General features: G+C 46.6%; 1 protein-coding gene across 1 annotated transcript in view; it reads left to right on the forward strand.

Moving 5' to 3' along the window:
* Nucleotides 1–23,989, forward strand: part of SEMA3G (semaphorin 3G) — a 193,569-nt gene that overhangs the window by 87,034 nt on the left and 82,546 nt on the right. The gene's annotated exons all lie outside the window — the stretch shown is intronic.

The following is a 23,989-nucleotide window of genomic DNA, read 5'->3' on the forward strand; positions in this document are numbered from 1 at the left end:
CTACCTACTTCCACTCAGAGTTAAAAACCTAGTAGTCGGATCTCATTAGGATCTCACTTCTGACTGTCAAATTCAAAAACTTGAGGCATCTCATTTCCAGCTCCTCCAGGCTTTGAAATTATTCCTGCCTTTTCTTTCAACAGAATCCCATACTTCGGTGGACCACCCCCTTATCCTTTCTCGATTAGACTAGGCCTTTTCAGTCTGGCTCCCTGAGGCCCTGATTAACAAACTACAGAGGACACAGTAGCCCTACTTGTCACTATTTTGCTTAACTAAATATGAGAATGTTTCCAGTGCTTGTCTTAGTTTTGCTGGCTCCCGGTCAAGCAGCATATTCAGTTTAAGGCTCTAAGGGGCACATGTATCAAACAATTTTGCATTCCCAAATGGTGCCAATCTGTAAATTCGGCCATTTACGAATTTAAAATAGCCTTTCAATATGTATGAAAGGCTTTGTAGATGCAACTTAAGGTAATCACAGATTTTTACAATTATCTAAAGTTACAAATGCAAATAGGGAATCGCAATTTGCAATACTGTAAGATCATGTACCAAGCATTTTCTAAATGCAAACTGTGAATTTAGGAAATGCTATTACCATCGTCTCCAAGTCGATGGTAACTATGTGCAGTTTTTGAAAAATGCACAAAAAAGCATGTTTCAAAGTGCCATGTAGCGCGCACATGCCCCTGGGGCATGTGTGTGCTTTACATGTGCCCATTTTATTCTTTTGTGGTGCTTCAGGGGGGCCTAAGGCCCCCTGGCACCCTTGGCTGTGCATTGGCTAATTTGCTATTACCAATTAGGTAATCGCAAGTTAGCTAATGCAAAACCATTTGCACCTAGTGGTCTTTAGGCCCATAGGAACAAATAGAGTAGCATTACCTAATAGCGATTACCTATTTTCCAAATCGCTATTCCGTAATATTAAGGAAATGAATCATTGGAGATTCCTTACATACATAGCATTTAGCGATTATCTAATAGCGATTTAGTAAAAATCACTATTAGTTATTTGCAAAATGCTTTTTTGATACATGTGGCCTCATGTTTGATTCATTCTGTCTTCCACCAGAAAGAACACAAAATACTCTGCTAGTGGCTGAAAATGCATGCTCCTTACAGAACCCTTAGACCCAACACTCTTAAACTGTTGTCTCTGCTGCATCATAGGAAAGAACACTGCGGGGGAGCCTCTGGTCATGGGCTCTACACTTTGGAACTGTCTGCCCCTGGAACTGTGACATACATCTCACTTAACGGTTTGTCACATAAAGTTAGAAACTTGGGTTGAGTACTCCATTTCAAATGCACCTCACTGAGTATTACTTATATGAATTGCACATTTTGTTCCCTTCACTTTTTCCTTTTACCTTCTCACTTTCTTAGGATATATTGTCTTATCTATTTGTGTTCTACGGTGCAATGATTAAGAATATGCTAAAGAGGCTGCTTTGGTGGCAGGGCCGCTGTTACTTTAAAAAAAATAAAACACATGTTTAAAGAAAAAATCAAGATTAGGTGTTCATTCTCCAACCAAAAGGCTAAATTGTCGACCCGGAGATAAATCTTATCTCTCTCTCTCTCTTGTGGAGTGACGGGTGATAAACAACACCTTGCTAATGGATTGGTTTATGCACTTTTTCTATGAATTTAAAGCATAATTTGGATAAATGAGGACTAAAAAAAAAAAGTTAGAAACTTGACTTCTGCGAATACCTGTCTCTTTTCCCCGCTCTGCCCCTTGTTTTGGTTGCTTCTGTTGGTTCCTGTCCTAGCTCCATCATGCCTTTGGGTGGCAATTTGCATTTTATAAACCATAGATAAGCAAATACTATGATACCACATTGCAAGGAATACAAGGAGACACAGTTTAATAGAGTTCCCGCTGCTTCAATTTGGTAAGCAGAAAACTAATTTTGAACATCAAAAAACATGAAGGTGTGTGCTACAATTGAAAACGAGGCTTGACCCCCAAGCGGCTTCCAGCATGGTTCGTTTTCATATTCAACTGCAAGCCCGCAAGACAGCTGGGATCTCCGCGCAATCCCAAACACTAGAGCCTACAGTTTCAACAATAAATGTCCTTGATGTGCTAACAACTCTCATGCTTTCAAAGGAATAGTACGCTTAGGAGGGACTAGGCAACTTTAGCTATAGATCGTATTGGCACAACCAGACCTTGCAAACTATTTACACATAGCTTGTTTTAGCTTGGGCTCTGGACTTATATACAGCTATCTAAACAAGACAAAAACCTTAAACAAGCATTGGCAAAGCCAACAGGTCTCGCCTATGCAAGAGCTATTACCTTTACCAATAGATTTTAGCCATGTTGTACAATAGTGTGGCTGTTGTTCACCATGGCTAAAAGTTAGTGGGGTAAAGGAGAGTGGCGTGGAGTGTCATAAAGTGGAGTGGAGTGTTATGGAGTGGCGTGGCATGGCATAGAGTGGTGTAGAGTTGAGTGGAGTGGAGTGAAGTGGAATGTTGTGGAGTGGAGTGTAGTGTTATGTAGTGTAGTGGAGGGAGTAGAATGTCAGAGTGGAAGGGTGTAGAGTGGAGTGGCGTAGAGCGGGGTGGAGTGTCGTAGAGTGGAGTGGCATAGAGTGTCGTGGAGTGGTGTAGAGCAGTGTGGAGTGGCGTAGAGGGTGTTGCATAGAGTTTCAGTAGAGTAGAGTGGCATAGACCAGAGTAGATTGTCATAGAGTGGAGTGGAGTAGTGTAGAGTGGAGTAGCACAGAGTTGAGTGGAGTTGAGTGGAATAGTGCATTGTAGAACAAAGTGGAGTAAAGTGGCATGGAGTTGCATAGATGGAGTTATGCTGAGCCTTGTAGAGTGCAGCACAGAGCGGAGTAGAGTGAAGTGGCATTGTGTGGAGTATAGTGTCAGAGTAGAGTATAGTTTAATGGAGTAGAGCGTCATAGAGTTGAGTATCGTAGAGTGTAGTGTCATAGAGTGGAGTAGAATGGTCTAGAGTGAAGTGGTGTAAAATTGGCGTAGAGTGTATTTTACACCAGCGAGGGAGTGCTATCCAAACCAGGTAGTTTAGGGCACCCCTCTCCTACCTCACTGACTGAGGTTCTCCCTCTTGACCTCCTTGACTGAGTGAGTTCCACTCTACACTGTAAGTGTCAGATGGTTCCACCTGAGCCTTCCCACTGGAATCTCCCCCCCAACTGAGTGAACTCTGCCATAACCTCTCAGATTTAGAAACCTATCTGAATCTGCCTGAATAAGGGAGCCTCATCCAGTTCACGTAGATGAATGGCACCCTCTTCAGCTTCACAGGATGTGTGCGCTTAACCACAACAATGGAAGAACCCCCTCGGCAGACTCCCAAACAGAATAATCCCCAGCTTCACCTCTCAGGCTGCGAAAGTCCCACCCGCACCACTTACACTGTGGCAAACCCACATGAGCCTTCCTGTCACACCAAGGCTCCCCTCTGATTACAATTGCCAAACTCTTGTCACTTACACATTCTTCAACTTAAAAATACCCTCAAATCTAAAAACAAACAAGAAACCCGCAGTCTCCATTTCCATTCCCATCTCTCTGCTAAGGACCTGTCAAAGTTACATTTGACAGCTTCCCAGCGGCCCTGACATGATGACAGATATGTTATTTCACAAAACACAAGCATTTGAGCTGCTGGGTTTGTGTGTCCTTCTTTAGTACCACTGACGCAAAGATATTGGCGATTAAGGCCAGGGCGCCCTGTCTGAGAGTAGAGTATTTTTGGAGTTGAGGGCAGGGTGCCCTGTCTGGAAGCCATAGAAACACTGCTGGAGGAGTCTCTTTTAATAGAGGTTTTGTGGTAGTAGCTGCTTGACTTGGCTAAAGAAAGAATAGAGCAACATTAGTACCAGAGGCTTTGGTTTAAGTTCGCTACCCCTGGCTCGGTCGTTTGACATGTCTACATGTCCTTACAAAAGGTATCTGAGATGATGAATGGAAGATGGAGTGCATGTAGCAAAGAAGGCTAGCCCCCCTGGATGTAAAGTAACCCCTTCCCCCTGATGGTGCGATACGGTGGGACTTCCATAATTCAGGAATGAGGCATTGAGGCCCCAGCAGTGATATAACCTCTAGCATCTTCGGGGGGGGGGGGGGGGGGGTGTTCTGCTTACTTCCTCTCAGAACTCCCTCCTTTGATGCTTTGATTGTTCTAATGCGCTCTATAATTTCTACAAATACAAATTGTGCTGTTGCGATAAAAGAGATGGAATATTGCCCAGGAGATATCTGCTAACAGCATCCTGTATTGCAATCAAGGGCATGGACAGCACGACCAACAGCAGCTCAGAGTCTTCGGGTACCATGCTGACGTCCTAAGACATGGAGAAAATCCTGAGAATTAAGGATTGCTCCCTAAAACAGTATTCTGGGTCCTGGCAGATGGGACATTTCTAGGCCATGAATCATAGCACCTCCGAACAAAACGCGGGGCTGGGAAATCTGACATCGTCATGGTGGGAAGATGAACCCTTCCTAACACTATGTTGCATGCCGAATGAAAGGGCTTGACTAAGGTATGAAGGTAAGCACTTCCCAGCAACATATAGTATTCATGGAAATCAGGGGTGCTCACGGTATGAAGGACAATGCCTTGTAACTATATACTGGAGACTGGGTGATGGAGCGTGCCTGCTATATGAAGGAATGCCCCCCCCGACAAGATACTGGATACTGGGTGATAGAGCGTGCCTGCTAAATTAAGGAAAGCCCTATGCTGACAAGATTCTGGATACTGGGTGATGGACAAGTCAAGTTATGAAGGAAAGCCCCCCCTGACAATATACTGGGTATACCTGCTATATGAAAGGAAAAGCCCCCTACGACAACATAGTGGATACTGGGGTACGAAGCAAGTCCAAGGTATGAAGGGTAACACCTCCTAAAATATGCTGGATGGTGAATCATGTCTAAGGTATGAAGCACCTCTCACACTATGCAGGGTTCCTGGAAAAGAGGCATTCCCACTGTATGAAGGATAATGCCTCCTACTAGGATTGCGGGTATGCAGCGATAGAACATGCCTAAGGGATGAAGAGCTACAACTCTGAATAATATGCTGGATGTGAAGCGAAGGAACATATCCACGGTGTGAAGAATATCACCTCCTTAATGATGAGCTAGCTACTGAGAGGCAGAGTATGTCCGGTACATAACGAGTAAGGCAGGGGCGGCTCCTCCATTAAGGCAGAGGAGCGTTGCCCGACTGATTGAAATGCTCCCCATGCGCTAGAGATGAAAAATAAAATGGTAATACAGTTAATGTATTACCATTTTATTTCTCAATAACCCTGTCTGGAACTGGGTGTCAGGGCGGGCTGCTGCTGACTGGCGGCAGCAGAAAGAAGTTATGTGCAGGGCACTTATGCTTGAAGTGCGCAGGTTCCATTGACCAGCTGTCTTGCGATGGCTAGCCAGACATGCGCACTTTAAACCTCTCAACCCAGTTGTCTTGGATAGTTGGGTTGAGACCAAGCAAAGGCCTCCAGTGCTCTTTGGAGTGCTGAGAGAACCTGCTCCATCCAATCCTGGCCCTGCTCTCATGCTGCATGAGAGCAGCGCCAGGATTGGTTAGGGGAGTTGCCTGAGGCCCACACTGGAGGAGTGAAGGACACCGGACGGGAGCGCAGACGTGACGCAAGGTGAGTTTTCTTTTCTTTAATTTTGAATGTATTTTATGTATCTCCGACATGCATTACATTACCATTTTAGAGTTGTGATAATGTAATGCATGTCAGCAATTTTATTGATGTCATTTTCGCCGCATGCACCGGCACCGACCTCCCATTTGCCCGCCTCACCACTCCCCATAGGGGGCAGCCGCCACTGGTAGGTCAGCAACCCACAATCTATTGTGTCTCTAGCTTGTGAGATACTACTCCACGTGGATCCGATTCCGACCTCATCTAAGGCAGGGCAGGGCCTTCAAACACCATGCCGTGAGATGTAGAAAGTCCAGTAGAATTAGGACAGCAGTCCCAAATAATGGTGCTTGCTCCCCTCTGACACAGCTTCCTCTCCTATCCTACATCTCTGTTTCTTCTTTCTGATCACCTCCTGTCGTTTTTCTATCCGTTATCACCTATTTCATTGCACATTCTTTCTCAAAGTTCTTAATTGAATTATTTTAAGAGTAAAGTCGAACAGTAAAGTCTGTTCCCAAGGAGAGCTCAGATGTAGAGCTCTCTCTAAAAAAGACCTGGAGCTTGTGACCTTTCTATGCCCCAGGCACACTGAGAAGGGAAATATTTTTCAATTATAAAAATAGAAAATATTTGAGTCCACTTCTGAAAGCAGCCCGATAGCAAAATACATTTCTCATGAACTTGCCACGGTATTAAACTCGAGCCAAACATTATACTAATTTCCCAGATTTCTTTTCCATTTTTACTGAGAAATGGTAGTGATATTTTTTGGGAGAAAATTCCTACATTTTAGTTCTAAATAATCAAAGAGCAGCCCTGCTGTCGGAGGTGAGAGTCTATACTAGCTGAGTCAGCTAAAGGATTGCTCTGCTCTCTACGAGAGCATTTTTTGTTGTCTATAATTCGAGGGATAGCTCTGTTGTATGTGAGTGCTTGTGAAATGTGAGCACTTGTTCTGTCTTCTTTGAGAGACGCATCTGTGTCCTGGGAGGAATAGTGCCAGTGTATAATGTGAGAGCTTGCATGAACTGTGTGACCTGATGGGTAGGTCTGCTGTACATCATGAGTGGTCGATCTGAATCTGGATTAAAAACATTCTAAAGCTGGCCTATCTAGGGGAGTCAATGGTATTCCCAGGATATAAATGGCATCCTGCTGAACCACTTTCTTGTCGAAACAAATATGAAGTCTTAGTATTCCAGAATCCCATATATCTCTTATATCTCTTATTTTCCTCTGTGGGGAAGCCCCGTATGTACCTTTTTATACCCCCGTATCTACTCTATCTTTGTTTTGATTGTAGGAGGAGGGAAGGGTATTCCTCTCTTGTGTTCATTCCACTTTACATACCCAAAACTGTTTCCCCCCTTCTTCTGTCGAGGACTGGACAGAGGAGTCATTCTTTTTTGTTTTACTTTGGCTGCCTCAGGAAGAACAGCCTTTTCCATTAACCACGGTGCCACCCTCCATAGAGCAAAGAAGAGAGAGGTAACCAGTGTCTTCTAGAATAAGCCCTAAATGCCAAAAGACAGAAAAACTAATCTTAATAAATGATAAAGGGTTGCAAGAGCCTTCAAGATGAGGATTAGGATGAACAGGTAAAGAAGGCTAGGTGCTAAACTGGCCACGGTTGAGTAGAGCAGAACCAGCCACACAGGATCCAGAGGACCGGTCTGAGAAAATATGCTAAAGAGGCAAAAAGAGGATGAAAATAGTAGCTGAGGGGGTGATGAACATGACGAAAAAATTACTTTTGAATGGATTGCGACACATCCGTCATCCAAACGGGCGTCCTTGTATATAGACCTAACAGAAAATTATGTCAGATAAAATAACAGGGATTCATCTTGGATTGGTGATATTTAGGCAAGCGAAATGGTGACCATCTTGAATGGGCCATATTAAAGGGCTGGCCGTACCCCTTTCCACAAACCCAGAAGGAAGACAGCATGGCAAACTTAAGGAAAGGTAAGTTAAAGTGTTTTAAATTCCATCCAAGTTCCAACTGCTCCTCATCCTTGTTGAGGCCACAAACAGGCCTCCGGTATCATGAACCATGCATCATGAAGCAGGCACAAGCAGAAAGACTCAAGCCGTACTGCAGTTCCAAAGGGAACCCAATCACAGGCTGTGGTTTGGATGTCTGTAGTGCACACAGAGAGCAACACCTTACCTCTTGGGGAACGGCCTGCATAGAGAGGCAACTCTTGCGCCTACTCCATTGTTTTAAGAAGGCCTGGGCAAAGTTACGGAGACCCTCGCTTCCATGTGAACTGCTGGTGGCGTCAAACGTAAGATTTTCTCCAAGTACTATTTTTATCCTTGCTCTATTCCCCTAAAAATATCCTAGTACCTCTACCCCTACTTAGACAATTCTTCCTCTCTGTCGATCCTATCAGTTCTACACATAGCCTAGTAACATTACCTTTGCCTAAACCCTAGTACTGTGTGGTGTGTGGTGACTAATGTCTGTCCAGGTGGATGGATCCATTCCAAATTTTCAGGATAACCTCTGACTATGTGCATGCCCTTCATTTAGATTCATTGTATGTCAATTTAATTTTTCTGTCATGGCCTTAATCTTTCTTCACCTACACTGGGCAGCCCTGCCATAGGGCCTCAAACATCACCTATACCAGAGCTCCTATTTAAACACTATAAATTTACCCAGACCTTTCTAACATGCCCTATTACCTCTAGCCCTAACTTTAGTCTAACGTCTCTGCCCTGCATATGCCTTATTACTCCTCCTCTACCTCTACCTATGTTCTAGTGCCTGGATCCCTTTTTACTCCAAAACTGTCTTTTCCTACCTAAGCCGTAGTATGTATCCTCCTACCGATGCCCTGCTACTTCTACCCCTGCCTCTAATCTAGTACCTTGTTATCTCTTATCAATAGCCTAGTGCCTGTTCAACAGATTATGCCACTAAGGCTACGTACATCTTACCATATCTATTCTACACCATTATAACAAAGGGCCTGCCCTAATTTATGGCATTTTTACTGCCCAACGCCAATGTGAAAGGGCAGGAATGCACCACATGTAAGCAATACAGTGCATTCCTATCCTTTCTGTGTGCACTGGCACCGTTTTGACAGCCTAGCCCCAATGTAGGCACCCGGGTCGTTGGGCTGTTATTCTCCATTTTGGGTTTTCTCCAGAATGTGGCAGAGTACTGTGCGTAACACAGAGCACTGCTGTCCCTGTCTATCATGTTTTAACCTAGGGTCCGGCGAAAAATAAACTACGCTGGTGTGATTTGGGAAATTTCGTGAACGGCGTGGTGTGCTTTTTACGCGCAATCCCGGCGGTTACGCTGCGGCGCCACGTTGTGTCATAGAATGCAATTTGCAGACAGTTTTACTGCACGTGCATTAGAATAACATGGACGATCAGAACGCGAGTGGCTGTTGATTGCGTCATTTGTGTTTTTCTTGACTAGTGTATGAGTGACTATGATTGTGTCGTATTTGTAATGTGTGACTGAGTGTACTGTGCGACCAGAGCAGATGATCTCACTCTGCAGTAGTCGTGCTGCCAGATATCCTACTTACACATTATCAATTTGCTATGAGCACTTCTGCAGTCTTTCCAGCTGTCACACTGCACCTCAGCGCACAGTCTGGGGGCTCCCCTGACAGTCTCTGGGGGCTTCTCACCGTGATTTATGAACTATGCTTCCCTCTCCGTGGGAGACATGGCTGTTGAGAGCTCTGACTGCAGCCGCTCGGTTTCATCTGACAGGGGGCCCAGCAGATGAAGACACACAACAGTTTTAATGTGTTCCCGGCACTTTCTTGCCTTTAGCTCAGCTGAATTTCTTCATTAATCTAACTGTGCCCTCTTCTTACTCATTGCCATGGAGAGAAAAATCCAGCATCCATTGCTGTGGTACGCTACAGTGCCAATATGGAGGTTTTAATCCCCTGAACCACCCACATTGATGGACTGTTGTTTGATTGTCATCTTAAGGGAGCCCCAGTTAGACAGTTTTTGTGCCAATGTTATGGTGGCGTTTTTATTGGAAAAGATCTCTCATAGAGTGGTACTGAATACAGCTGCTACGTTTTTCAGGCCTAGGCATCTCTAGCTCCACAAAGGTTCGTTTTTTTTGCATCCTGGGACATGTAGTCCTGATACTATAATAGGGTAGACAAGAGTACAAGTCCCTGAAGACAAAGAAAAAAATATGTTGTGGAGCAGCTAGTCGTGAAATAGACCTCCAAACTTGGCATGACAGACTAAGAGTGGTTCCACTCTCTGGGAACATCAATGGATAGGATCTGGACAGCCCGGGGTACCAATTCCCACCCCTGGTGAACCCTTTGGAAGCCCTGGTAAGGCTCCTGCTAACTCCTCATCTTAGGGGTCATAAAGACAGCATTAGAATCCCTCTATCGTTTCCACCCTTACCCGTACTCAGCCACTCTAACCTGTACTCAACCACCGATAAGTAAAGTGGGGCCTAAGTGTGGGGCAAGGGTTCAACCTACTAATGCTGTCGGTTGTCAAAGAGTGTGTGATATCTGTTCTGCTGCGCTTCCAATTTATTAATGTCCATGAGATTATTTCTATATGGACCGTCACCACCATGTGCAAACATGTGGACTTACCCGCTGTTAGTGACACAACACCACTAAATGTAGATGTAGAGACAGGAAAGGCAAAATGGTCCTGTGGTACCCAGTTTCCTTTTGGGGAGCTAAAGGCTTTCCCCTGGTCCTCTGTGAAGATGACAATCAATCTTCTGACACTAATATTTGCACTCATCAATTGCAACTGACATCCTTTGCAAAGAATGGAGACCTGTCGCTGCAATCAGAGCCATCACCATTAGTAAGGCTGGGGATCTGCTGTCCATCTTTCTGTCTGCATGATGTGGAAAGCACAGAGCACTTTTATAGATAATACTTCATGTTCTCCCTGATGACCCAGGATTCTAAGTAGTCTTGAGAAAGACATCTGCAGACCAAAAGACCTTGGTCATCTATTGACCCTTCTCTAAGCCACCATTCCCAAGCAGAGTCATGAAAAGAGAGGTATTGAGACTGTTACAAGGACACATGGAACATAATCGCATTCACCATGACAGCTAGGCAGGAATCAAACCTGAGGGGGGAACCGAATCAGCCTAAAAGAGCCATTAAACTCCTTGACCTACCCGCGTCCGAGACACTATCGACTGCACCATTCCACATGGAATGCTGTAACAACAGACAACCTAGCAGGGTCGGCTCTTTCAGGGATACAATTTTTTTTCTCATCCACTGGAGTCAAATCAGGATGTGGTCTGTCAAATCATCTACACGCCATGTTGGCTGTTGTGTACACCAAGAATCATCCCTTTTGTGTCTACTAAACAGCACCTGGGTACAGCGCTTGGCACACCTACTAAATCAATTCAATGTGAACTTAGAAATGGATGCAGATCAGTGGCGGCTTGTAGGAATTGGTGACGGGGTAGAAATAAACAAAAAAAAGGGAAGACTTACCTGCTGGTCACCGGTCACCAGTAGCCGCCTCTCCTCCATCCTCTCTGTTTTCCTGGCTCCTTGCAGCACACAGGCTCACCTTAACCAATCATGATGCTGCTGTCACCAGCATGACAGCAGAGTGGTGATTGGTCTCAGCGGCCTGGTTCAGCGCTCAGAGCAGGAGTGGGAGCCTGTGCATGTTCTCCCCGAGGCTGTGCAATGCAGCCGGGTGGAGAAATGCTAAGTGCGCATGATGGTTTGGCTGGCCCAAGACAGCTGACCAAGCCGTCATGCGCACTTATTGTGCACCAACCACTCCTCCTCCCTCTGACGCGAGCACAGCCCCACCCTAACCTGGCTCCATGCTAGAAACAAAATGATAATAACGTTCTATTATTATCATTTTATTTTTCCTTTGCACTGGTTAGAGAGCAGTGGGGCGCTACTCCTCCGCCCTAGCGGAGGATCTGCCGCTGATGAAGATAGTTCAGTAATCCACTTCCAGCTTTAGAGCGCACCAGATAATCAATGTAACATCATACTGTGTTTAAATCATGTTTTCGTATGGAAGAAGGAAAGCTATCTCCTCATGAATTGAGCTAAAATTGACATCCTTCTCATGAGAGCAACTGACCCCAATTCATTACTATTCGACTGCCACCCAGCCCACGCAATCCGGCCCATTATCATCTTTGAGTGTAAGAAATCTGAGGATAATCCTTGACTCAGACCATTACTTTCTTTTTTTTTAAATAATTTCTATTGGGTTTTACATAGTAGAAACCAAGCATAGAGGGGCAGATAAGAAATTAATCAGACAAAAAACAAAGAGAGCAGCATAAATGAAGAAATTGCCAAATAATACCATACATATTATTGTAACAATAAAAATCAGACCAGAAAAAGCCCCATAAATTAAACAAATAAAAAATAGATAGGTGGGGAGAAGTAGTGCGGATCCACAGAAAAAAAAACACCTAAACAGCCATAAGCTAAGACCATTACTTTCAACCTAAGGTCAAACAAAAATTAATCTCCAGCTCTCCTTACTCCACAAAATCCTTCTATTACTCCAAAGTGAACATGAGAGAGTCCCGACAAGAGCTCTGGTCATGGCATGTCTGCACTATTCTAAATCCTCTACACTGTCCTCCTGAAGGACCCTATCAATTGGCTAGAGCTTACCTCCCACATGCATGCCCACATCAAACCCCCACAAAAACCTATCTGTGGCTTCCAGTGGCAGCTAGGATAAAATCAAGGTCCTTTGCATCACCAACAGAGCACAAGGGGCACAGACTTGGGGGCATACTTACAAAGGCCATATCTCCGCTTTTTTGTCTTTTAAAGCCAAAAAAGCGGAAATAAAAATATCGCCCTATTTACAAGAGGGTGATAACATGCATTAGCGCATGTTAGCACCTTTTTACCCGATGCCTGCCTTTGCATATCTAATGATATTTACAAGGCTGCCCACGCATTTTAGCAGACGTTAGTTTTTGGAGAAAACAGCTGTTATCTCCAAAAACTAACGTCTGCTAAAATGCAGACTTAGCTATACTTACCATTGGGGGTGGATTATGCTGATAGGACCACAGGGTCGTATCAGCAAGGTTATCGCCGTTTTCCATGGAACATTGCTTGAAAACCAGCGATGTTCCACGGAAAACATCGCTATCGCTGTAAAATTATTGCCATTGCGCTATGCGTTGTTAATACAACGCTAGCATGGCGATAATTTCCTGCGATAGCCAGCGATAACATTTTTCTCGCTAAGAGCGGCCAGCGATAATTATCGCTGCCGCTTGTTAATATGCCCCCAAGATCTCTGCAGAAGCTCATACCCCATTACAAACCTTACAGAAATTGCCATTGAGCATCTACTCATCTGATCGCATGACAAACCTACAAAATGATGAAACATGGGGACAGAACCCTGGGGGTTCCAGGAATAAGAGTGTGGGATGCCCTCAACCTCCACCCGAGATCTGAACTCAGAACCTATGAACAATTAACTATTTAGACTTCCATTCAATTAAACAATGCATGAAGGAAGAACACTGTAATTGACTACCACTCTTTCAATCAGATTTCATTACTCGATATGTCATCTTTTTCTGTTCCTATATAATTAAAGCTAATGCTCTAAGCAACCTGACAGCTACCCTACGCCTAAAAACATAAATCAATAAATATTTAATGACTAGGAAGTGTTTCCTAGTTTTCTTGATTTGTCAGTAGTAGCTGTGTTCAAGCAGTAAATGCCTAACACATGATGGGAGATAGTGTGAAGCCTGTGTAATAATGGCTATTACAATCAGTAAAGGTCAGTGACCAGCTAGAGACATTGCTGTTCAAAACAATACAACAGCAGCAATAGAGAAGTTACAATTGTGAACAGTGGTGACAACTAGATGTCTCCATTCCTTATGCTTCTTAATGTAAGATGCATATAGCTTTACAGGAGCATAACATAGTAGAACAAATATGGCAGTTACTGAAGCCTGCTTGTTAGCCTATGAGACAGTCTTCGGGGTGTAAGAATCACTTGTGTCAACAATGTCTATGAAAAGATCAGGATTCAAGTCTTCAGAACAAACCTTCAATTGAGCTTCCGTCTTTCCTCGTAGTAATTCTGGTTAGGGGTTGCAGGCAGGGCCGGAGTGGCCGTAGTAGGCGTCAGGCGTTTTCGCAGGTGGCTGGAAGGGTGGGGGGGCAATTTTACAGCTGTGGGGGCCGTTTCTGTTACTAGGGGACGGTTTTGCAGCTGTGCGGCTATATCGGACCCCAGTAACAAAAGCAGCAAGGGGGCTGGTCCGTCAAAATTTCCAGAGCTGCTTTGGGTTCACAGTCTGGCCCTGGTTGCAGGGGACCTTGATTTTCAGCCAGGGGTTCAGTCGGAGTTTATCACTGGACCTGGTACCACGGCTACCTGTTGCTTGGCAGTTTCCCAATTTCGAGTGGACGTCAAATGGTTGGGGAATGTTTCCCGACTTCAGGAAAACACAGATGAGGGTCTGGACCCAAGATGTATGCCATGCTGGTCATTGAGAATGTGCTGAAGCTTGATAATGTCTGTTGGAAGCCGGAGTCCCAGTCCCGCACCACTGTCACCAAATGCGAAACCGGGACTCCTTACTCAACATTAGGCCAAGTAAGAACACCGTTTGAGCTAGCCCTGCTCACCCACTTAGAAGCTTGGCACGAGCAGCCAGGCCTATCTACAAGGCACGAATGTACAGTATGTGCAACCACACCCACAGCAACCCACTGGTGACACCAAAAATGGACTCCACATGAGTTTGATAAAACGAGTATAAACTTTATATAAAAAGATATACGATCACACCACACGATACAAAAGCCAACATATAATACAGGGTAATATTTGTCCCGGCTGGCTGGTAGGTTCAAATCCCAACCACCGCTTTCAAAATGCTATGCTGGTCGCAATGCTAGAATCACACACGTTGCAATGAACAAACAATAGTGTGCTGCCTAACGATACAATCCTGTGCTGGACAAAGGAGAAATAATAACATGCGTTACAATACACCCCGGTACCTTGCAATGGGAGAAATAATGCAATGCGTACTGCTACAATCATGTACTGCGCAATGAAGGAATAATGCACTGCGTCACACCCCAATCACGTACTTTGCAATGAAGAAATAATGCAATGCGCACCGCTACAATGATGTACTTTGCAATGAAGGAATAATGCAATGCGTAGCTACAATCATGTACTTTGCAATGAAGAAATAATGCAATGCGAGCCGCTACACTCCTGTACTTTGCAATGGAGAAATAATGCAATGCGTAGCGCTACAATCGTGTACTTCGTTATGCAGAAATAATGTCAGGCGTCATAAGACAGTCCGGCAGTTCGTTAGCAGCAGTATTGGCGATGTGTATTACGACAGTCAGCCTCTTCGATAACAGTTGCACCCCACACGTATCAACAATGACAGAAAGTACAGCTTCTCACTCTGGCCCCAGTACTGCCACTCCTTTGGTCAGTACGGGCCCCAATCTGAGCCGAACCAAAGGCTCACGTCGCCAGAAGGACTGAGAGGCCGAGAGAGTGTCCCTCCGAGCCCCCACCTTGCCCTGGCAGTGATCCACGTTACCTGGGGGTGTGACCCCACTCTCCTCTCCTCCTTCAGCGAACTGGGCCTTCTGTACAGAACTGTAGGAGAGTAGGGTCTGCTATCCTATGGTCACCCCAAATTTTTGCTTTTTGCTTCACTGGTTTTTGACATACTGAGGCTGTGGGCCTGCCAATCAGACCCCCAGCCTGCTGTTCTCTCTACTAAATTAAAATTATGCACCCTAGGTGCATAACCAATTGGAAGTGGATCACCCTGTCAGCCCCATGTACCAGTGTACACTAGGTACCCAGGGCATTGGTGTATCTAAGGCCTGCCAGGGGCTGAAGCATTTATTATGCCACCCCAGGCTTGGCCTAACAAATTTGACACAACTGGCTGATCACTCAGCTGGGGTAAGTTGGTGTAACCACCTCTTACTTAGGTGTAGTATACCTATACCTAACCTCAAATGGGACACCTGGTAACCTATAAGTCACTCCTATGGCAGGCCTTAACAATCCTGAAGGCAGAGTGCTTGGTTCCATGTGAGATGGTGCTCTGGCATGAGCTGAGCCTGTCTGCAGTGGTCGGAACAACTTCCTTCTACTGTTTCCAGATATCGTCATACCATATACTCTTAAGTGCATTATGAACCTCGCGGTTAAATGCTAACTTTGGTTTGGCTTTATCAAAACATGTCGAGTAAGGTGTCATACGAATTGGAATACTAACCCCTCGCCAATTCTGGCGACGGGGTTAGCATCCCACCCTTCTAGAGGGACACGACATGTACAGTACCTGAAACCCGGGTAAAATCAGACATAGCCTCAGCTCCACAAAATGGATGCTGCCACCACAGACACAAGTCTGCCCTCCTGCTGCTGGGAGTCCTTCCAGCTTGGGAGGTGTGGACAAAGGGTTTCCTGCCAGGGGAGGTGCGAGCACCACCCCAGGCAGGATTTTGTGTATTGGTCAGGTAGGGCTTGAAAGAAACCAGACATGCCTGAGGCTCACAAGGAGCCTCGGTGCATATGCCAGTTCAATCCGGTCCTGGGGCACACCAGTCCCGGGCCTGGGGCGAGCTGGACAAAGGATTGGGGGTGTAACCACCCCCCTTCCTGGTCCCACCCTTAGGGAGGGACCTAGCAGGTTGTCCGGCCCCTAGAATCCGCTTAAAGGTAGGAGCTGTGTCCTAAGACTTCAGACATCCTGGAATCAACTTGAAACTAAGAAGAAGACGGGAACTTCGATGCTCTGCCGCACAGAGGACTGAAGCCAATCTCCCCTGTGGTCAGGGAGTGACCACCTTGCTAACGCAAGCACCATCCAGCGAATCAACGTCTGCTTTGCCGCCGCCTCCCGCCGGAGCCCGAGCCCAGAGACTGACAAGACCTGAACCTCCAGACCTCTCACCGCCCGATCCACAGTCCCTGAGAAAAGGAGACCCGTGGAGGCACCGAGACACGTGGAGCCAGCCATCTTGAAAAGACCACGACAAGCTGCAAGCGCAACAACCGAGGCTCCCTCCAAGTTGTGCTTTGGGATCTGAGAAGCCCAACACCCGAGCAGCATCTGCACCAAAGGTGAGCCCTCCAGCATCTCTACGATCTGCGTGGGGCCCTTCTGCATTTTGCCACTCGACGCGCCTAACCGGTTGCTGGCCCGCTGGCTAGTGGCCATCTTGGCAACGAACTTCGAAAACTACACTGCTGGTCTGGTTGCTCCAGACTGGCCCTTGCTCCCCTCCAAAGGAGCAATCCCTCTGACCTTGCTGGTCAGAGCCATCAGCTTATTTCGTTTTCCACAACAATTGATTTTGCCAAGGCTTGTTTGCTTCGATCAAGTCGCCGACACCGCCGACAGCGAGAGCCTGCGTGGCACAGCTCGTGACTCGACCCTTGGACGTCGTCGACCTTCAGGGACCACGTGGCTGCAGAGACAAGCTACCCCTTCCTGTTTGCACCCGACATCGCCTGGTACCCACCTGGTGCCACGCTGGTCACTGGCTAGTGACTGTGAACACTGTCCCCTCTGCTTACAGGTCTTCAACATCTCCGATCCACTCTTGGATCCACCGCATCTCTTCCGGACCGGCCGCCTGCAGCACCTTTGTCCACAGGCTCCATTGAACAGATAGAAGAAACCCGACGCACTTCGACGCCTATGCACCCGCTTCCTGTGGGTGAGGTAAAGCTGGCACTCTGGTGCCCAAGTGTAGAGAATCATCTCTAGTGTCTGTGTTTCCAATCTTAAGTTCCTAGTCCATCCGGAAGATCCTCTTTGCAGTAACTTTGTACTTTTTACGCACCCATTGAAAACCTATGGGAGCTCGCGTGTGACTATTTGCTCTGCACACGCAACCCGTGGACCTCCTGGTCACTAACTGAAGTTAGCTCCTTGTAGGCCCAGCGATTATAGAGGTCCTAGGCCTTTTCCCTTTTCTGTTCGTGGTACTTATACCACTATTTTAGTATATGGTTTGAGCGGCCACCAGGGCCTATCCATATAAAGTGCAACTTCTGTGTATTGTACTGTAATCTTGTTTGACGATTTGTGCTCCTGTGCTCATAAAGAGACTAGGGGTTACTTTGAGAAATAAATACATATATATTTTGAATATATATCTGTGTGGTGTCCTTTCATTGGTATAAAAGGGGGTTGCATATGGTAAAACAGCTTGCTTAACACGTTTCACAAGTTTAGCCTCAAAGACTGCTTAGCCTACGCTACCACTAGGGCAGCTAGTCCGAAAAGGTTGACTTACAACCACACCATAAGGGTTGCTTGGCATGGTACAAGGTGGTCACTTTAACTAGTGAACATCATATACCAGGCCAACTTCTCACATTGGTGAGCAGCGGTTGGATTTGAGCTTGCTGTGTTTTACCATTGTAATCTCTTGGTTACCAATTGAAAGATCACATAGGTACCTATAGGTACATATAAAACAAGATTAGATATACTTAAGTTCTACTGAACTTAGTTGTTGTAGAGCAAAGGGAGTAGCACACCCTGACTACAACTACTAGATAGGTTTAGTAGGTAAACCCAAGTGTAGGTAGATTGCAACACATCCACCCACACTTAAGAGCAATGGCTGGGGCAGAGGGGTCCAAGGTACCCATCTCTGTTGAGAGTGACCCCCAGAGGGCACCATCCATCTTTGCTACCCTAAATCAGAATGAGCTCAGGCATTTGGCAACTCTTAGAGGCCTTAAACAGCCCAAGAACCCTACCTCTGCTGAGCTCAGAGAACTCTTACAGAATGATGAGAATCAGAAAGAGCTCGAGAAAGCTTCCCAGTTAGCCCCCTTAGGGACAGGAACAGGAGGCCCCCCTTCTGAAGATGCCACTGAAGTACCCATTTCCAATAGCCATCCCTTAGATGAACACCATACTACAGAGGAGGAAAGTGGTGGGGAGACAGATGTGAGTGAGGATGAAGGGAGAACTAGCCCAGTGCCAAGTGTTATACTTGGCCCAGCTAAACTAAGGCTATTGGGGACTGACAATGGGATCATCCCATTGGATCTCCCCAGTGGACTTAACCAGAGGTCTGGGAGGCAAAGGAATCACTCAGGTGAATCTAATGCTTCTCATACCTCTAGAGGCTCTCAAGGTCACTCCAGGAGAAGGATGACCACCCCTCAGAGGAGGGAACATGAGGCCAGAATGCAGGAAGCCCAGCTGAGGATCAGGAAGCAGGAGCTAGAAGTAGCCCTGATGGAAGAGAAACTGAACAAGGCTAGGCAACCTAGAGAGAGTGGGTCTATACCCACTGGTGGCAGCATTGTCCCTAGGGACAAAGATAGGGTCTTTGATAATAGGAACCTGTCTAAGGTTGTGCCCCCCTACAAAAGTGGGGATGACATCCACAAATGGATAACTGCTCTTGAGAGAGCCTGCAAAGTGCAGCAGGTTCCTGAAGACCAGTGGGCAGCAATCCTCTGGCTCTCCTTTGAAGGAAGGGGCAGAGATAGACTCCTCACTGTTAGAGAAGAGGATGTCAGAAATTACAGAGTCCTGAAGAGTGTCCTAGTTGATGGGTTAGGCTTAACCACTGAACAGTACAGGTTAATGTTCAGAGACACCCAGAAGACACAGACTCAGGACTGGTCTGAATACATTGAATGTGCCACTAAGGCTTTGGAGGGTTGGTTGCTGGGAAGTAAGGTATCTGATTTTACAGGATTGTATAATTTGATGATGAGAGAACAGATTTTAAATAACTGTCAAAACCAGCAACTGCATCAACACTTGGTTGACTCTGATCTGACCTCTCCCCAAGAATTGGGAAAGAAGGCAGACAAATGGGTCAGAACCAGGGTTAAGCAAAAGAACCAGAACCAGGGCCAAGGGGGTGATCAGAAGAAAACAGACCAAAAGGGTGGAGATCAGAAACCTAAAGACCAGAAGTCTTCAACAGGGCCCCAAACTACTGCTAAGGAGGGTGGGCCCCAACAGTCCAAAAAGAAGAAAGAAGGTCAAAAGAAACCCTGGTGCAATCATTGCAAGAATACAACTCACTGTACTAGTGATTGCAAAAAGGGTGGAGCCCCCAACACTGTTGCCCCTAAGGCACCTGCTCCCAGTACTACTGTTAGCAGTGTTGGTCCCCAGACAAAGGGTGTAGTGGGAATCACTATGGGAACTGAAGGAGATTCTGACTTAGACAGAACCCTGACACAGGCAGTCCTGATCTGTGGTGGGGACATTGATTTGTCCCTGACTGTGAGCCCCAGTAACCTGGGCAAGTACAGACAGACTCCTTTAATTAACGAAAAAGTGGCTCAAGCCTACAGGGACACATGTGCCAGTGTCACTATGGTGACACCAGGCTTTGTGGATCCTGGACAGTACATACCAGGTGAGAATTACCTGGTGACCAATGCCAGCAATGCCACTACTTCACATAGTGTGGCAGTTGTTAACTTCTCATGGGGAGGGGTAACTGGCCTCAAAAGGGTTGTGGTTAGTGCAGACCTCCCAGTAGAATGTTTGTTGGGCAATGACCTAGAGAGTTCTCTATGGTCTGAAGTGGAGTACAGGACACATGCAGAGATGTTAGGTATATCACCACATGTCCTTGCTGTGACCAGGTCACAGGCCAAAAAGTGCCTTACTGAACCACAGGTCTTGGATCCTGGAACAATGGACCAAGCACCTACCAAGAAGAAGAACAGGAGGGTAAAGGCTGTGCCTTCCCCCCTGCCTCAGAGTGATGATCAACCTTCCCAGGAAGCTGATCTAGAGAACCCTGAAGGAACTGTCCCTGAAGAGCTTGAACCTGATCAGGTTGAGTTTCTGGGGACAGGGGGACCTTCAAGGGCTGACTTGAGGCAGGCTCAGTTATCCTGTCCCTCTCTTGAACCCCTCAGACAGCTGGCTGCTGCTGAGGCTGCTGGGAATGCTCAAGGTACCCATAAAGTGTATTGGGATGATGGGCTCCTTTATTCAGAGGCTAGAGACCCCAAGCCTGGTGCAACCAGGAGGTTGGTTATACCTCTGCAATTTAGGGGCTTCCTTCTTACCTTGGCCCATGATATTCCTTTAGCAGGACACTTAGGCCAGAACAAGACTTGGGACAGGCTTGTCCCTCACTTTCACTGGCCTCACATGAATGAAGATACCAAGGAGTTTTGTCGCTCCTGTGTGACCTGCCAAGCCAGTGGCAAATCAGGTGGCACAACAAAGGCCCCCCTAATACCACTACCTGTGGTGGGGGTCCCCTTTGAAAGAGTGGGAATAGACATAGTGGGTCCCATGGATCCTCCCACTGCATCTGGGCACAGATTTATACTGGTGGTAGTGGATCATGCCACCAGGTATCCAGAGGCAATTCCCCTTAGGACCACTACAGCACCTGTTGTGGCCAGGGCCCTGCTGGGAGTATTCTCCAGAGTGGGGTTTCCTAAGGAGGTAGTATCCGACAGGGGAACCAACTTTATGTCAGGATACTTGACAGCTATGTGGAAGGAATGTGGTGTCAACTACAAGTTCACCACCCCTTATCACCCACAATGCAATGGGCTTGTTGAGAGATTCAACAAGACCCTAAAGGGTATGATCAAAGGATTACCTGAAAAGCTCAGGCGAAGATGGGACATCCTTCTACCCTGCCTTCTGTTTGCTTACAGAGAGGTCCCACAAAAAGGAGTTGGCTACAGCCCCTTTGAATTGTTGTTTGGGCACCCTGTAAGAGGCCCACTGTGTTTAGTGAAGGAAGGATGGGAGTTACCTCTCAAAAAGCCTAAGCAAGACATAGTGGACTATGTACTTGGTCTCCGCTCCAGGATGGCTGAGTATATGGAGAAGGCATCCAAAAACCTTGAGGCAAGCCAGGCCTTACAGAAAGCTTGGCATGACCAAAAGGCTGTCTTGGTTGAGTTTCAGCCAGGACAGAAGGTATGGGTGTTGGAGCCAGTGGCCCCAGCAGCACTCCAAGACAAATGGTCTGGACCCCATACAATCCTGGAAAAGAAGGGAGAGGTCACCTACTTGGTAGACCTAGGAACTCCCAGGAGTCCCCACAGGGTACTCCATGTTAACAGGTTAAAAGCATATGTTGACAGGGCAGACATGGGCTTGCTCATGGCTACAGATGAGGGAGAGGAGGAAGAGAGTGACCCTCTCCCAGACCTGTTGTCTCAGAACCCTGAAGATGGCTCAGTTGGAGGAGTGACCCTTGGAGGCAACCTCACTGCCCATCAGCAGACCGAATGTAGACAAGTTCTACAATCATTTCAACATCTGTTTTCCCTAATACCTAGCCAAACTGACTGGTGTACCCATGTTGTGGACACTGGTGACAGTCTGCCTGTAAAGAACAAGCTCTACAGACAACCTGACCACGTCAGGGACTGTATAAAGGCTGAGGTACATAAAATGCTGGAATTAGGTGTCATTGAACCCTCAGAGAGCCCCTGGGCTAGCCCAGTGGTTCTGGTCCCCAAACCTCACACCAAAGATGGCAAGAGAGAGATGAGGTTCTGTGTGGACTACAGGGGTCTCAATGCTGTCACCAGGACAGATGCACACCCTATTCCAAGGGCAGATGAGCTCATAGACAAACTAGCTTCTGCTAAGTTTTTGAGCACATTTGACTTGACAGCTGGCTACTGGCAAATCAGATTAGCTGAGGAGTCTAAGGCCAAAACAGCATTCTCAACCCCAGGTGGGCATTATCAATTTGTGGTGATGCCCTTTGGTCTGAAGAATGCACCTGCCACCTTCCAAAGGCTGGTGAACCAAGTCCTTACTGGGTTGGATGACTTTTGTGCAGCATATCTTGATGACATTGCTGTCTTTAGCTCCACCTGGGAGGATCACCTGATCTACCTGAAGAAGGCTCTTGAGGCTCTGCAAAGGGCAGGCCTCACTATCAAGGCTACTAAGTGCCAGATAGGGCAGAGTAAGGTTGTATATTTGGGCCACCTTGTAGGTGGAGGCCAAGTTCAACCACTGGAGAGTAAGATACAATCCATCAAGGACTGGTCCCCTCCAACCACCCAGACTCAAGTTCGAGCTTTCTTGGGCTTGACTGGGTACTACAGGAAGTTTGTTAAGAACTATGGGTCCATTGTGACTCCTCTTAATGATCTGACATCCAAGAAGATGCCCAAAAAGGTTCAGTGGACAGTAAGCTGTCAAAAGGCATTTGATGACCTGAAGGAGGCCATGTGCTCTGCACCTATCCTGAAAAGTCCTGACTACTCCAAAGAGTTTATTGTCCAAACAGATGCTTCTGAGTTGGGTGTGGGAGCTGTGCTGTCACAACTTAATGTAGATGGTCAAGACCAACCCATTGCTTTTATTAGCAGAAGGTTGACCCCCAGAGAGAAGAATTGGTCAGCTATTGAGAGGGAGGCCTTTGCTGTGGTGTGGGCCCTGAAGAAGCTGAGGCCATACTTGTTTGGCACTCACTTCAAGATTCAGACCGACCATAAGCCCCTCTTGTGGCTAAATCAGATGAAGGGTGAAAACCCCAAACTGCTTAGGTGGTCCATTTCCCTACAGGGTATGGACTTTACAGTGGAGCACAGGCCAGGTACTGACCATGGGAATGCAGATGGTCTCTCCAGGTACTTCCACTTAGGACATGAAGACGTGACTGGTCAAGGCTAGTTTAATGTCCCTGCGTTTGGGGGGGGGGGTGTGTAGGAGAGTAGGGTCTGCTATCCTATGGTCACCCCAAATTTTTGCTTTTTGCTTCACTGGTTTTTGACATACTGAGGCTGTGGGCCTGCCAATCAGACCCCCAGCCTGCTGTTCTCTCTACTAAATTAAAACTATGCACCCTAGGTGCATAACCAATTGGAAGTGGATCACCCTGTCAGCCCCTGTACCAGTGTACACTAGGTACCCAGGGCATTGGTGTATCTAAGGCCTGCCAGGGGCTGAAGCATGTATTATGCCACCCCAGGCTTGGCCTAACAAATTTGACACAACTGGCTGATCACTCAGCTGGGGTAAGTTGGTGTAACCACCTCTTACTTAGGTGTAGTATACCTATACCTAACCTCAAATGGGACACCTGGTAACCTATAAGTCACTCCTATGGCAGGCCTTAACAATCCTGAAGGCAGAGTGCTTGGTTCCATGTGAGATGGTGCTCTGGCATGAGCTGAGCCTGTCTGCAGTGGTCGGAACAACTTCCTTCTACTGTTTCCAGATATCGTCATACCATATACTCTTAAGTGCATTATGAACCTCGCGGTTAAATGCTAACTTTGGTTTGGCTTTATCAAAACATGTC

Source organism: Triturus cristatus, chromosome 9, assembly GCF_964204655.1.
Source record: "Triturus cristatus chromosome 9, aTriCri1.1, whole genome shotgun sequence".
NCBI classification, from domain to species: domain Eukaryota; kingdom Metazoa; phylum Chordata; class Amphibia; order Caudata; family Salamandridae; genus Triturus; species Triturus cristatus.